Source organism: Perognathus longimembris, chromosome 13, assembly GCF_023159225.1.
Source record: "Perognathus longimembris pacificus isolate PPM17 chromosome 13, ASM2315922v1, whole genome shotgun sequence".
NCBI classification, from domain to species: domain Eukaryota; kingdom Metazoa; phylum Chordata; class Mammalia; order Rodentia; family Heteromyidae; genus Perognathus; species Perognathus longimembris.
In genome coordinates, this window is record NC_063173.1 from 38634768 (window position 1) to 38648175 (window position 13408).

A 13408-nucleotide genomic window follows, 5' to 3' on the forward strand; every position below is an offset into this window, starting at 1 on the left:
GGATCTAAAGAAGTCCAGCAACCATAGGAAGAGAGAATTGAACGAATTAAGGACATCAGCAGTGCACTTACAGATGAGTTAGAAGTGAAATTAGATGGAGTTGGTGACTGGGAAGCAAGTGCATGAGACTTGATAAAAGCTAGGTTAAAGGTATGAGGAAGGATTATCACTTCAAAGCTCAGTATTGTCAAAAGAATAATTAAAGGGATATTCCATGATTTTCTTCATTTCTGTTTTTTTGGGGGGGTGGACTGATAAATACAGATTATTTTTTACATTAAGAAGACATTTATTTGTAGATAGCCTTTGGCAATATTGCCATGTTGATTATGTAAATCCTCCCAATCCAGGAGCCTGGGAGGTTTTTCCATTTCCTTAGTTCTGCCTTAATTTTGTTTTTCATGTGTTTAAAGTTCTCATCATAGAGGTCTTTCACTTCTTTGGTTAAGGTTATTCCTAGGTATTTTATGTTTTTTGAGGCTATTGCAAAAGGAGTTGCTTTCCTGATTTCAGCCTCGGTGTTCGGGTCATTAGCATATAGAAAGGCCATTGTTTTGAGGATTTATTTTATATCCTGCAACTTTGCCAAAGTTTTGGATCAGCTCTAGTAGCTTGGGGGTAGAGGCTATGGGGTTCTTTAGGTATAGGATCATGTCATCTGCAAAGAGAGAAAGTTTAACTTCACCTTTTCCTATTTGGATCTCCTTTATATTTTCTTCTTGCCTAATTGCTGTGGCTAGGAATTCTAGTACTATGTTGAAGAGAAGAGGAGAGAGTGGACATCCCTGTCTTGTTCCTGATTTTAAAGGGAGTGGCTTTAGCTTTTCACCGTTTAGAATTATGCTTGCTGTTGGTTTGTCATGAACTGCCTTTATTATATTCAGGAGTGTTCCCTGGACTCCCAGTTTTTCCAGGGCTTTTATCATAAATGGGTGCTGGATTTTATCGAATGCCTTTTCTGCATCCAGAGATATAACCATGTGGTTCTTTACCTTGCTCCATTTGATGTGGTGGATTACATTAATTGACTTGTGTATATTGAACCAACTTTGCATCCATCCCTAGGATGAATCCAGTTTGATCATGGTGTATGATTTTTTTTTTTGATGACTTGTTAAAGTCGATTGGCCATAATTTTGTTGAGAATTTTTGCATCTATGTTCATCAGAGAAATTGGTCTATAGTTCTCTTTCTGTGATGAGTCCCTGCCTGGTTTTGGGATGAGGGTTATACTGGCTTCATAGAATGTGTCTGGTAGTGAACTTTCTCTTTCAATTTCATTGAAGAGTTTGAGAAATATTGGTGTGAGTTCTGTTTTGAAGGCCTTGTAGAATTCTGCTGTGAATCCGTCTGGTCCTGGGCTTTTCTTGGATGGGAGATCACTTATTGCTGTTTCTATTTAAATGCTAGATATGGGTCTGTTTAGAAGGTTTAAATCTTCATGGTTGAGTTTGGGGATATCAATTTTTTCTAGGATATTATCCATTTCTTCCAGGTCTCGAATTGGTTGGCATGAAGGTTTGCAAAATAGTCCCCTATTGTGTTCTGAATTTTGTGTTTTTCTGTGGTGATATTACCTGTTTCATCTCTAATCTTGTTTATTTGTGTGTGCTGCTTTGGCTTTTTGGTCAGGTTTGCTAGGGGTCTGTCTATCTTGTTGATTTTTTCAAAGAACCAGCTCTTTGATTTGTTGATTCTTCCGATGATTTTTTTGTGTGTCTAATTCATTTAATTCTGATTTGATTTTAATTATTTGCTTCCGTCTATTGACTTGAGGTTTGGCTTATTGTTCTCTTTTGAGGAAATTAAGGTACTTCCTTAAGTTGTTGAGTTGCTGTTTCTCCAGTTTGTTGGTATATGCACTCAGAGATATAAATTTTCCTCTTGAGTACTGCCTTTGCTGTGTCCCAAAGGAGCTGGTACTTTGTGTACTCATCTTGGTTGAATTCCATGAACATTTGAATTTCTGTTCTAATTTCTTCAATGACCCACTGATGGTTCAGCAGTGTGTTGTTTAGTCTCCATGAATTGTAGGATTTTCTGTGGTGGCTGTTTGAGTTGAGCTCTAATTTTATTCCATTGTGGTCTGAGAGAATGAGGGAATGGTTTTGATACTTCTGAATTTGGACAGATTTTTTTTCCCCCTGAGATGTGATCTATTTTGGAGAATGTTCCATGTGCTGCTGAAAAGAATGTGTATTCTGTTGTTGCTGGATAGAATATTCTGCAGTTGTCGGTTAAGTCTAGTTGGTCTATGCAGTTGTTTAGTTCTGTGGTTTCTTTGTTTAGTTTTTGGCGTGTTGATCTGTCCAAAGGTGACAGTGGAGTGTTAAAGTCAAATTCAATGCAATACCCATTAATATCCCAACACCATTTTTCAAGCAATCCAGAAATTCATATGGAATAATAAAAGACCTAGAATAGCAAAAACAATCCTAAGCCGAAAGAACAGTGCTCAAGGAATTACAATACCAAACTTCAAGCTGTATTATAAAGCTATAGTAATAAAAACAGCTTGGTATTGGCACAGGAACAGGCCTGAAGACCAATGGAACAGAATTGAAGACCCAGAAATGAACCCACAGAACTATGTCTACTTAATCTTTGATAAAGGAGTTAAAAAAATAGGATGGAAGAAAGATAGCCTCTTTAACAAATGATGCTGGCAAAACTGGTTCAACACATGCAACAAACTAAAATTAGATCCTTATATATCACCCTGCACAAAAATCAATTCCAGATGGATCAAAGACCTCGAAATTAAAACAGATACTATGAAAATACTACAAGAAAGAGTAGGAGAAACACTTGGGCTCCTTGGCACAGGACGGAACTTCCTTAACAAAGACCCAGAAATGCTACAAATCAAAGAAAGGATGGACAAATGGGACTGCATCAAACTACAGAGCTTCTGCAGGGCAAAGGACATAGCTCGCAAGATAAACAGAAGGCCCACAGATTGGGAAAAGATCTTTACCGGCCATACAATGGACAAAGGCCTCATATCTAAAATATATGCAGAACTGAAAAAATTACATTCCTCCAAAACAAAACCGCAAAGAACCAATAGTCCCCTCAACAAGTGGGCTAAAGACTTAAAAAGAGACTTCTCTGATGAGGAAATGAGAATGGCCAAGAGACATATGAAAAAGTGCTCTACATCACTGGCCATAAAAGAACTGCAAATCAAAACAACATTGAGATTCCATCTCCCAGTAAGAATGTCCTATATCAAGAAAACGAACAACAAATGTTGGAGGGGATGTGGCCAAAAGGGAACTCTACTTCATTGTTGGTGGGAATGTAAACTGGTTCAGCCACTCTGGAAAGTGGTATGGAGATTCCTCAGAAGGCTCATAGAGCTCCCATATGACCCAGCAGCCCCACTTTTGGGCATCTACCCAAAGGACCACAAACACGAACACACTAAAGCCACCAGCACAACAATGTTCATCGCAGCACAATTTGTCATAGCTAAAATATGGAACCAATCCATATGCCCCTCAGTAGATGAATGGATCAGGAAAATGTGGTACATATACACAATGGAATTTTATGCCTCTATCAGAAAGAATGCCATTGCCCCATTCGTAAGGAAATGGAAGGACTTGGAAAAAATTATACTAAGTGAAGTGAGCCAGACCCAAAGAAACATGGACTCCACGGTCTCGCTCATAGGGAATAATTAGCACACGTTTAGGCTAGTCACAGCAGAGGATCACAAGAGCCTAATAGCTATGCCCCCATGAACACATAAAATGATGCTAAGTGAAATGAACTCCATGTCATGGAAACGACTGTATATATATCACTGTTGTAATTACTTTCAGCATGCCATGTGAAACCGTAGCTTCTATTGTTGATGATCCTCTCGTATCCCCTTCCTGTGGTTGTACCTGCACTATCATTGTATCTTATCTGAGTACATTGGAAACCGTGTATACTGGTATTAGAACTAGGAAAGTGAAAGGGAGTACCAAAATTGAGAGACATAGGATAAAAAGACAAACGACTACAAAAGCAATACTTGCAAAACTGGTGTAAATCAACTGAACAACTCATGGGGGGAGAGAGAAAGGGGGAGGGGGAGGGGGAATGAGGGAGGAGGTAACAAACAGTACAAGAAATGTACCCAATGCTTAACACATGAAACTGTAACCTCTCTGTACATCAGTTTGACAATAAAAATTTTTAAAATAGAAGACATTTATTTTTAAATTTAAATTGCTTGAGCTTCAAAAGGTTGTACAAGGGGATTGCAATTTAACATCTCCATCTAAATGTCCAGTGCTTCTTATTTAGAGTTACTCCTTCCATCGTTGTCCTTAATCGTGTCTGTTTGCTCCCAATAACTCTTTTCACATTTCCTACTTCCTTTTTTACATCTGTCCATTGAGTGTTCTTGGTGTATTTGTCCCCTGTTCCCATTTTCATTCTTACTATTATTTATTATTACTTAACATTATTCCTTCCTATTTCCTATTTTTGTCATAGCCCTCTATAAGACCCTTGAATCCTTCTTCTTGTTTTAAAGGCAACAAGTGTTGTTAGAGGCAAATCTAGATTGGTGAACTATTGCTCTAACTGTCTTAGAATTTATGTAATTGCCAGGTGCAGATGGATCATGCCTGTAATCCTAGCTACCCTGGAGGCTGATATCTGAGGATTGCTGCTCAAAGCCAACCTGTGCAAGAAAGTCCGTGAGACTCTTATCTCCAGTTAACCACCAGGAAGCTGGAAGTGTCACTTTTGACTCCAAGTGGTGGAGCTAGCCTTGAGTGAAAAATCTCAGGAATAAGGCCCAGGCCATGAGCTCAAGCCCCCCAATGACAAAAAAAAAAAAAAACAAACTATATATATATATATATATATATATATATATATATATATATATATATATATATATATATTTTATTTTATTTTTTTTAGAGAAAAGGGATCCAAGTTTGGTTTTTCATGCTTTTTTTCCTAGTAATGAAAAAACAAATGAGACCATGAAAAAGTTATTGTCTTGCCTAAAGTCAGATGGCATGTCTTTTTAAAAGTGAAGGCTAGTTGACTTTCAGGGCCTCTTACTTCCTATCCTGAATGCTTTCCTCTATGCTTAGTGGCTTATCCTTAACCTTTGTTTAATCCTGGTTCTCAGAAGCTCAATTTCCTTTTGAGAAACAGGATGTGATAAAGAGAGTGGCTGTCAGAGGACTGCCTGAATTTATCTTTGCCTTACTGCTTACCAGCCATGTAACACTGGGCCAGTAACATAACCACCTTGTTTTTGTTTTCCCCTAACATAAAATCAAATGTTCTTGTCTACCTGAGCATTAAGTGAGAACACAGCCTAAACATGGTAGATCTTAAAATTGTTTTGTCTTTATTCATAATGCCATTCTACTTAGCTCCTCATTTGCAGGCTTAGGCCTTACTCCTACTTTACCTGACAGATGCAATAGTGTTTGTGGTTAATATCTTAATTACCTATTCAGTGAGTGACTTGAATTATGAAGTCACTAAGTTTTGAGAAGTATGCAGCTTATCAGCATACCCCAAAATACACACCCATCAGGATCTTGTATAAACACAGTAGCAGTAAATCTTGTGCTATTGTTGGTACTATAAAGCAGGAGATGGTCTTAGGAGCAGTGTTGGGTGAATCTGAAGCATACCTATTTTGGGCGTTCTATTCCTAATTTGCTGAACATTGTTATCATGGTGGGTGTTGGCTTTTGTCAGATACTTTTTGTGTATCTACTGATTTGATCATGGGATTTTTCTTCCTTCAGCTGACTCTAAAATATTTAATCACTCTTGTATACCTTGCATAATTTCCTCATTTGTATTTTGGTATATAATTGTTTTTAGATATTCATGGACTTGATTTTGGTTTACTAATTCTTGAGAACTTAACTTTTTTGTAACCCATTTTGCTCTTTGAAATTGTTTAAAAATAGATATTGTAGATTATTGTAGAAAATTTTTGTTAAGCGGATGGGTTTGTAGAGTGTATGCTTACTGTGAATGCTTGCTGTGCACGAGGCCTTAGGTTCACTCTACAAAAACCCCTGCCTTACCCAATTGAGGTGAAAGCAAATCCCCCTCCTCTGAGATATAACCCCTCTACTTACCTTGGTGGTTTTATTATTGTCTTTTGTAGTAGAAACAACTACCAGTGGCATCAATAAATGGTATCATTCATTGAGTGGACACTTGAAGTAATTAACTTGATAACTGAATTAGAGATCCCATGGTACTCCAAACAAAATGAGTATGATGAAAGTAAAGAACATACAAATGGCAACTGAGGCTTCTAACGAAGATGAAAAAGATAAGAAAGAAGATTGAGTGTTCACTTTAACATATGTCTTTCACTACCATACTCAAAACCCCATTGTTAAACTCAAGCAAGTCAGGTTTCTAACTAGGTCACAGAATGACATCACTGAGAATGTTGATGATAAAACGTTTAGAGTTTGTGTCTGCTTTGTTTCCAGGCTGCATGATAATTTTCCTGGTCTGGGAAATAGGAAGTTTCATTCACTAATAGTGGCTATTTATTTCATACCTAAGTCATGACGCTTTCTAGTAATTAGGCTTGTTGTTTTCATAATTCTCCTCTAATTTTAGTAAAGGAAAATAATCTTGGTTTCAAATAGCCAGCTAACTAGGAGTTAATGGCATTCAGCTTATGTCAAGTACATCAAGTGGGTGTTTTTATGTACAAGCTTAATTCAAAGTTTATGTGTTAGATTAATTATTTATGTGTAAAGTGACAGTCTGCATGTCTCTTGGGTTTGGTCTAGCTTGGAAATAGTAAATACAAGAAAGAGCATGTAGTACCAAGTAAAATTTAACTCTTCAAATCTTCTAAGATTTTACTTGGGAATAACATTCAAGTAGGAACAACAAGAGAAGTGTATTATTAACTGTGGAAGCATCTCTATTAGGAAGAAATGAATACAAAGAACCTGAAGCCATCAGAAAGGGATCTTTCAATTAGGACTCACTCTTATAGTTCTCATCACCTCCCCAAATAGTACTACCAGCTGGGGACCAAGCATTCAACACATGAACCTGTGAGACACATTTAATACTCAAACCCTGTCACTGCCCTGCTACTTCAAAGAGGAGGGGGACATTTTTCTTTTAATGAGAATAGTTCTGTTTGGGGCTTTATTATATTTTGAGGTTCCGCATTAAAGTCTTTCTCTTTAAAACAGCTTGACAGTCACTAGTTGATGTCGTATGAAAAGAACATTTCTCATCAGCAGCTTCACCATTCTGTGGTACTTTGAGCTCTCAGAGTATGTAGAATTTTCTCTTTTATTTAAGATTATGTGTAGGCAGGAGTGTAAGAATATTATACTTACTTTTGAGGATTTGTAGAGCAAATGGGAGAAATCCCAAGAAACCTACTTGAAAATGGTGTCATAGGTTTCTAAATAGCAGGCAGTAACAGGAAGAAAGAACCTGTTGCTTTTGGAGAACTGTGAAGTTTTTAATCAGAATGGAATTCTGATGACAAGATAAATGGAACCTGAGAGTTAATTTTTAAAGCAGCAATCCTATTCCAGAAAATTCATCCTTCCATATACCCCATCTCCCAGGGATTTTTTTCCCAAGTGTTTGAATTTAAATGAGTTCTGTGACCCAGAAGTTCTTACAGTTTTGAACTAGATTGGAAAATACCCATTTGTTAATTAGTAGAGAATGAGAGTAGGTGTAAAGGGTTTAGAGAGTAAATTATTGTGCCTTCAAGTCTCATTTGTGGTCTGCTCTGTATAAAATATGTGTCATGTTGAAAAACATATGGGAAGCAGTAGGAAATAGAAATTTTAATTTTTAAAGCCTAGGATTAATTCACCTGCTGCCCTCTGGTCCTGACAGAGATGCCGACTTACTAAGCTTTAACTGCATGTGTATGTAATATCTAATAAAATAGACTGCAGTCAGTTTTAATTATGATCTCCATTTTTACTCACTTGGAGCCATTAAGAATAGAGAGATTCCCAGGTACTCAGAAAAGTTCATCCCTTGCTGAATACTTTCTTGTTTGTATTTTCAAAGACAGACGTGTCAATAAGTGATAACCAATAAAGCATAGCAGCCCTGAAATACATACACAAAAATAGAAAGGAATTACTAGAACACAAATCATAGTTCTGAATCTGATACAGAACTTGCCAGGAAAATAATAACATCTGATACTTCCTCTTCCTTCATCTGTAGCACAGGGAGAATACCTGTAGAGATATGATTCCTAAGGGCTTATGCCACCTCATTACTTGGCATATCAGTGGATATATGTTATAGGGTCCTTCTTTTGTGTTGGCATTCTTATGGAGGTATTAAGACCTTTTTAATAGATCAAGCTTCTTTCTGTTTTTAAGAAGCAAATTTAAAATGGCCTCATCTCTCTCCACCTCCAGCCTTTCTCTTTCTCAGTTTTATTGTCTAAGTTTTCCCAGTTGGGTTTCTTTTCTAACAGACTATATATAATATGAGTACCAGACAAAGAACAATGAAAGTTGGAATCTTTTCCTTTCCTGTACATTCACTGCTATATCCATTACCCTATTTATAAAGGAATGAATAATAAATATCTGGTCTTCCATGTCTCGAGTTATTTTTGTCCTCTTCTTGCCTTTCTCTTTCTGTCTATAGTTCTGCCTCTTCCTTGCCTCTATCACAGTTATATATGTACAGTTGTTAAAATACTCATAAAGCTCCCTAGCACTGGTGGCTCGGATCTATAATAGCTACCAAGGAGAGTGAGATTTGAGGATTGTGGTTCAAAGCCAGCTCATGCAGAAAAGTATATGAGACTCCTCTTACCTTCATTTAACCAGCAAACAACCTGGAAGTGGAAGAATAGCTGAATAGCTCAAATGGGAGAGCACCAGCCTTGTGTGAAAAAGCTAAACAAGAACATGAAGGACCTGAGGACCAATGAAAAAGAATTGAAGACCTAGAAATGAACCCACAGACAGACCTATGACCACCTAATCTTTGATAAGGGAAACACAAAAACAGGATGGAGGAAAGACAGCCTCTTCAGCAAATGGTGCTGGCAGATTGGCTATACACATGTAGAAAATTGAAGTTGGATCACCCTGTACCAGAATCAACTCCAAATGGATCAAAGACCTCATTGTAAAAATCAGATACCCTGAAAATATTGCAGGAAGGAATAGGGGAAACACTAGGGCTTCTTGGCACAGGTCGAAACTATCTCAATTAAAGACTCCGAAGCACAACAAATCAAAGAAAGGCTGAATAAATGGGGTTGCATTAAACTGCAGAGCTTCTACATGGCAAAGGACATGAATATCAGCAAGATAAATAGAAAACCCACAGATTGGGAGAAGATCTTCACTAGCTATACAACAGACAAGAGCCTCATATCAAAAATATTAGAGCTCGGGCTGGGAATATGGCCTAGTGGCAAGAGTGCTTGCCTCCTACACATGAAGCTCTCGGTTAGATTCCCCAGCACCACATATATGGAAAACGGCCAGAAGGGTGCTGTGGCTCAGGTGGCAGAGTGCTAGCCTTAAGCAGGAAGAAGCCAGGGAAGGTGCTCAGGCCCTGAGTCCAAGGCCCAGGACTGGCCAAAAAATAAAAAATAATTAAAAATATATATATATATATATTAGAGCTCAAAAAGTTACCCCCCACCAAACAAATCCTAAAAGAAACAACTATACATGATATGAATGGGCTAAAGACTTAAAGAGAGACTTCTCTGAAGAAGTAATAAGAATGGCCAATAGACACATGGATGTTCAACATCTCTGGCTATAAAAGAAATGCAAATCAAAACAACATTGAGATTCCACCTCACCCCAGTTAGCATAGCCATTATCAAGAAAAATAATAACAGATGCTGGCGGGGTTGTGGCCAAAGGGAATGCTACTACACTGTTGGTGGGAATATAAAATTGTTCAACCATTCTAGAAAACAGTATGGCAGTTCCTCAAAGGGCTAAACATAGAGCTCCCCTATGACCCAGCAATTCTACTCCTGGGCATTTACCCAAATGACCACAAGCAAGGCCACACTAAAGCTACCAGCACAACCATGTTTATTGCAGTATTATTTACAATAGCCAATCAACCCAGATGTTCCTTAGCAGACGAGTGATTCAAGAAAATGCAGTATATATACACAATGGAATTCTGTGCTCCCAACAGAAAGAATGATATCACCCCTACATAAGGAAATGGAAATATTTGGAAAAAATCGTGCTAAGTGAAGTAAGCCAGACAGACCCAAAGAATCAGAAGCTGCATGGTTTCCCTCATTTGAAGTAATTAGTATATGTTTAGGGTAGTCCTAGCAGTGGACCACAATATTGCAGTAGTTATGTACATGTGACCTTATGAAATGATGCTATTTGAAATTAACTATAAAATAAGGAAACGCGAGGGTTTTTTTGGACTTAGTGTACTGTATGCAGTCACTTCTTTTTTCTCTTGTTTATTATTTTTCTACTGTATGCAGTTACTTCGTCTTTCTTTTGTTTATATTTTCTTTTGGTTTACTCCATTGTCACTGTTTTTTATTTCAGTACCTGTTGTATATGAGTGTATCTGATTTGGGGATGGGAAGGAGAATCACAGAAATGGTGAGACAAAGGACAGAGGGTGAACCAGTGCAACAGATACTCATAAGACTCTATGTTGGAAATTAACTTTACAGTTTGAGGGGGAAGGAGCTGGGGGCGGGGAATAGGAAGGAATAAACCAGAGAGGGAGTAACAATATTCAACAACAATTGTACTCATTTCCTTTCCTTACTTATGTAACTGTAGCCCCTTTGTACATCACCTTTACAAATAAAAAAAAAAAAGGGAAATAATTTGGAAATAAGAAATGTACTCACTGTAATACGGATGAAACTGTAACCCCTCTGTATGTCACTTTGACAATAAAATAATTTTTTTAAAATTACAAAAACATTGTTTTAATTGTTTGCTCAGAGGGAGAAATGAAGACAAATCACAGAATGTTTAAGGAAATAGCAGATGTTATAAGTGGAGGGTGAGTTTTATAAGACAGAGCTTATAGAACATTATAAAAGAAGGCTTTGGAAATAGAGTAGAGAAAATAGATAAATGGTTTCCTTCAGAGTAAAAGGCATTTGGGAAGTAAGAATTGTCTTCAATATATGTTCCAAAATGGAAAAAAGGGAGTAATAAAGACAAACCAGAATATTCATGTAAGTAGAAGCTGATGTGAGTATATGTTGGGTTTTATAAGACAGAACTTATAAAATGTTAAAATTGGCAAGTAATTGTGTGTAATTTAAAAACTGATCTAAGATTTTTTTCCCCTAAAGTCAAAGTTAATGCACTGATGTAAAACTATTGTTACTAGTATCTATGTGTCCCAAATATATAAACTGCCTTGGATACAAAGCTGGAAAAAACACCAAGCAAGCCTACATTAATGTATTCCATTCTTCTTTGTAAAAGACCTAGTAGCATCTCTAAGATTGTCAGTCTTAATTAGTAAATAAATTGTATAAAAAGTTATTTCAGACTTCTAATATAACTACTCTTAAGTCTTTTGTCACTGCAGATTCAATCCTCTGTAGCATTGAAGTCAGACCCACATACAAGTTCCTGACCAATTGCATAGCAGTTATCTCTCAGGCAGCAACTGAGGAGCATGTCAAAGTCAAGTTTAAGACTTGACTCTGAAAACATGGTACTCCTTCTTGCCTCCTTGCCCCACATCAGCAGGAAGTAGCCAGACAAGACAACAGCACCTCCTTCCCCTTGTTTCATGTGCTTTTCCAGAGTCAGGAATGATGGAAAGTCACTTAACCTAAAGCACTCACCATCCCCATGGACAGCCATAGCTTAGAACTGTCCTTGGTGCAGACCCCACCAAATCATCTCCCCTCCACCTCCCCCTGAACAAAGCCTGTGCTTTTGGAGAAGAGAGCCTGAGACTTAAGTCCAGGTCTGATGCTGACCACCTTGACTTAACACAGAGGCTGTTGAGAGCTTGAAACTCCTCAGTCAAAACAACATTGCTCATCTACTCCACCTCCATCCCACCTACTTCCATTGCCCCCCACCACTTCATTCTTTCCTCTTAATATTTAAAGGGCCCTAGTTGTATGGCAGGGGGAACAGGGGGTGGGGACATTTTCCTTTTAGCCAGGCTGAAGGAGATTTGGTTGCCCTTCTCAGCCTTCACTCAAAAATAAAGCCTTTTGGTCTGGTTTTTTTTTTTTTTTAATCCTCCTTTGGTACTACAGTTGTGTTTTATTTAGTTTGCCATCTTATCTATCATATCTATCAGATAGTAGAATTTTAAAAGGTTATGTTATCCAGCATTGGTGAGGGTCTATGGAAATGTTTGCTTGTGTACATTTTTGCAGGAATGCTATTGGTATACCCTTTTTAGAGGACAGTTTGATGGTATCAGTATTTTCAGAGTACATATGTAAATTGACTCCATTTTTTCAGAGTTCTCTAAGAAAATTCATGTGTAAATATTAAGAAATATATTCATAGGTGTTTATTACTAGGTTGGTTGTAATAGTTAAAATCTGGAAAGGGCCTGCATTTCCATGTAATAGAGAACTGGTTGCTGGGTGCTGGTGGCTCACGCCTGTAATCCTAGCTACTCCGGAGGCTGAGATCTGAAGATTGTAGTTTAAGGTGAGCCCAGGTTAAGACTCTTATCTCTAATAAACTACTCAGAAAAATCTGGAAGTGGCACTGTGACTCAAGTGCTAGAATATTCTCCTTGAGCAAAAGAAGCTCAGGCCCTGAGTTCAAGCCCCAGGACTGGCAAAAAAAAAAAAAAATCAAAATAAAGAGAGAGAGCCAGAGAGAGAAATGGTTAAATAATATGTATGTATTTGTGTACACGCACAATTGTACAGATAGTAAAAAGAAGTTTAAAAATGAAACTGATCTGTATGCATTAACTATTTTAAGTAGAAAAGCACAACACAGACGATATTGTTCTCTGTGATCCATTTATGTAAAAACTATATAATATTACATACATGTGTTTAGGCATACAGAAAAATGAGGAAGAGTATGTATCAAAATGTTAACATTAAAGAGACAAGAATTATTATTATTTTACTGTCTATGCTCATCTAGTAAAAACATTAAAAGTATCTGGCACCAGTGGCTCATACCTATAATCTCAGATACTCAAGAGGCTGAGATCTGAGGATTGCAGTTCGAAACCATCCCAGGCAGAACAGTCTGTGAGACTCTTATCTCCAGTTAACCACCAAAAATGCTGAAGTGGAGCCATTAGTCAAGTGGTAGAGTGCTATCCTTGAGCACAAAAAAAAAAGCTCAGGGACAGCACCCAGGCCTCGAGTTCATGCCCCAGGACTAGAGCGTGCACATACATGTGCACACACAAAGTTAAAATC

At 37.5% G+C, this 13408-nt stretch overlaps 1 protein-coding gene across 2 annotated transcripts in view; it reads left to right on the top strand.

Moving 5' to 3' along the window:
* The window catches only part of Trim44 (tripartite motif containing 44), a 109987-nt gene that overhangs the window by 34226 nt on the left and 62353 nt on the right, over positions 1 to 13408 (top strand). The gene's annotated exons all lie outside the window — the stretch shown is intronic.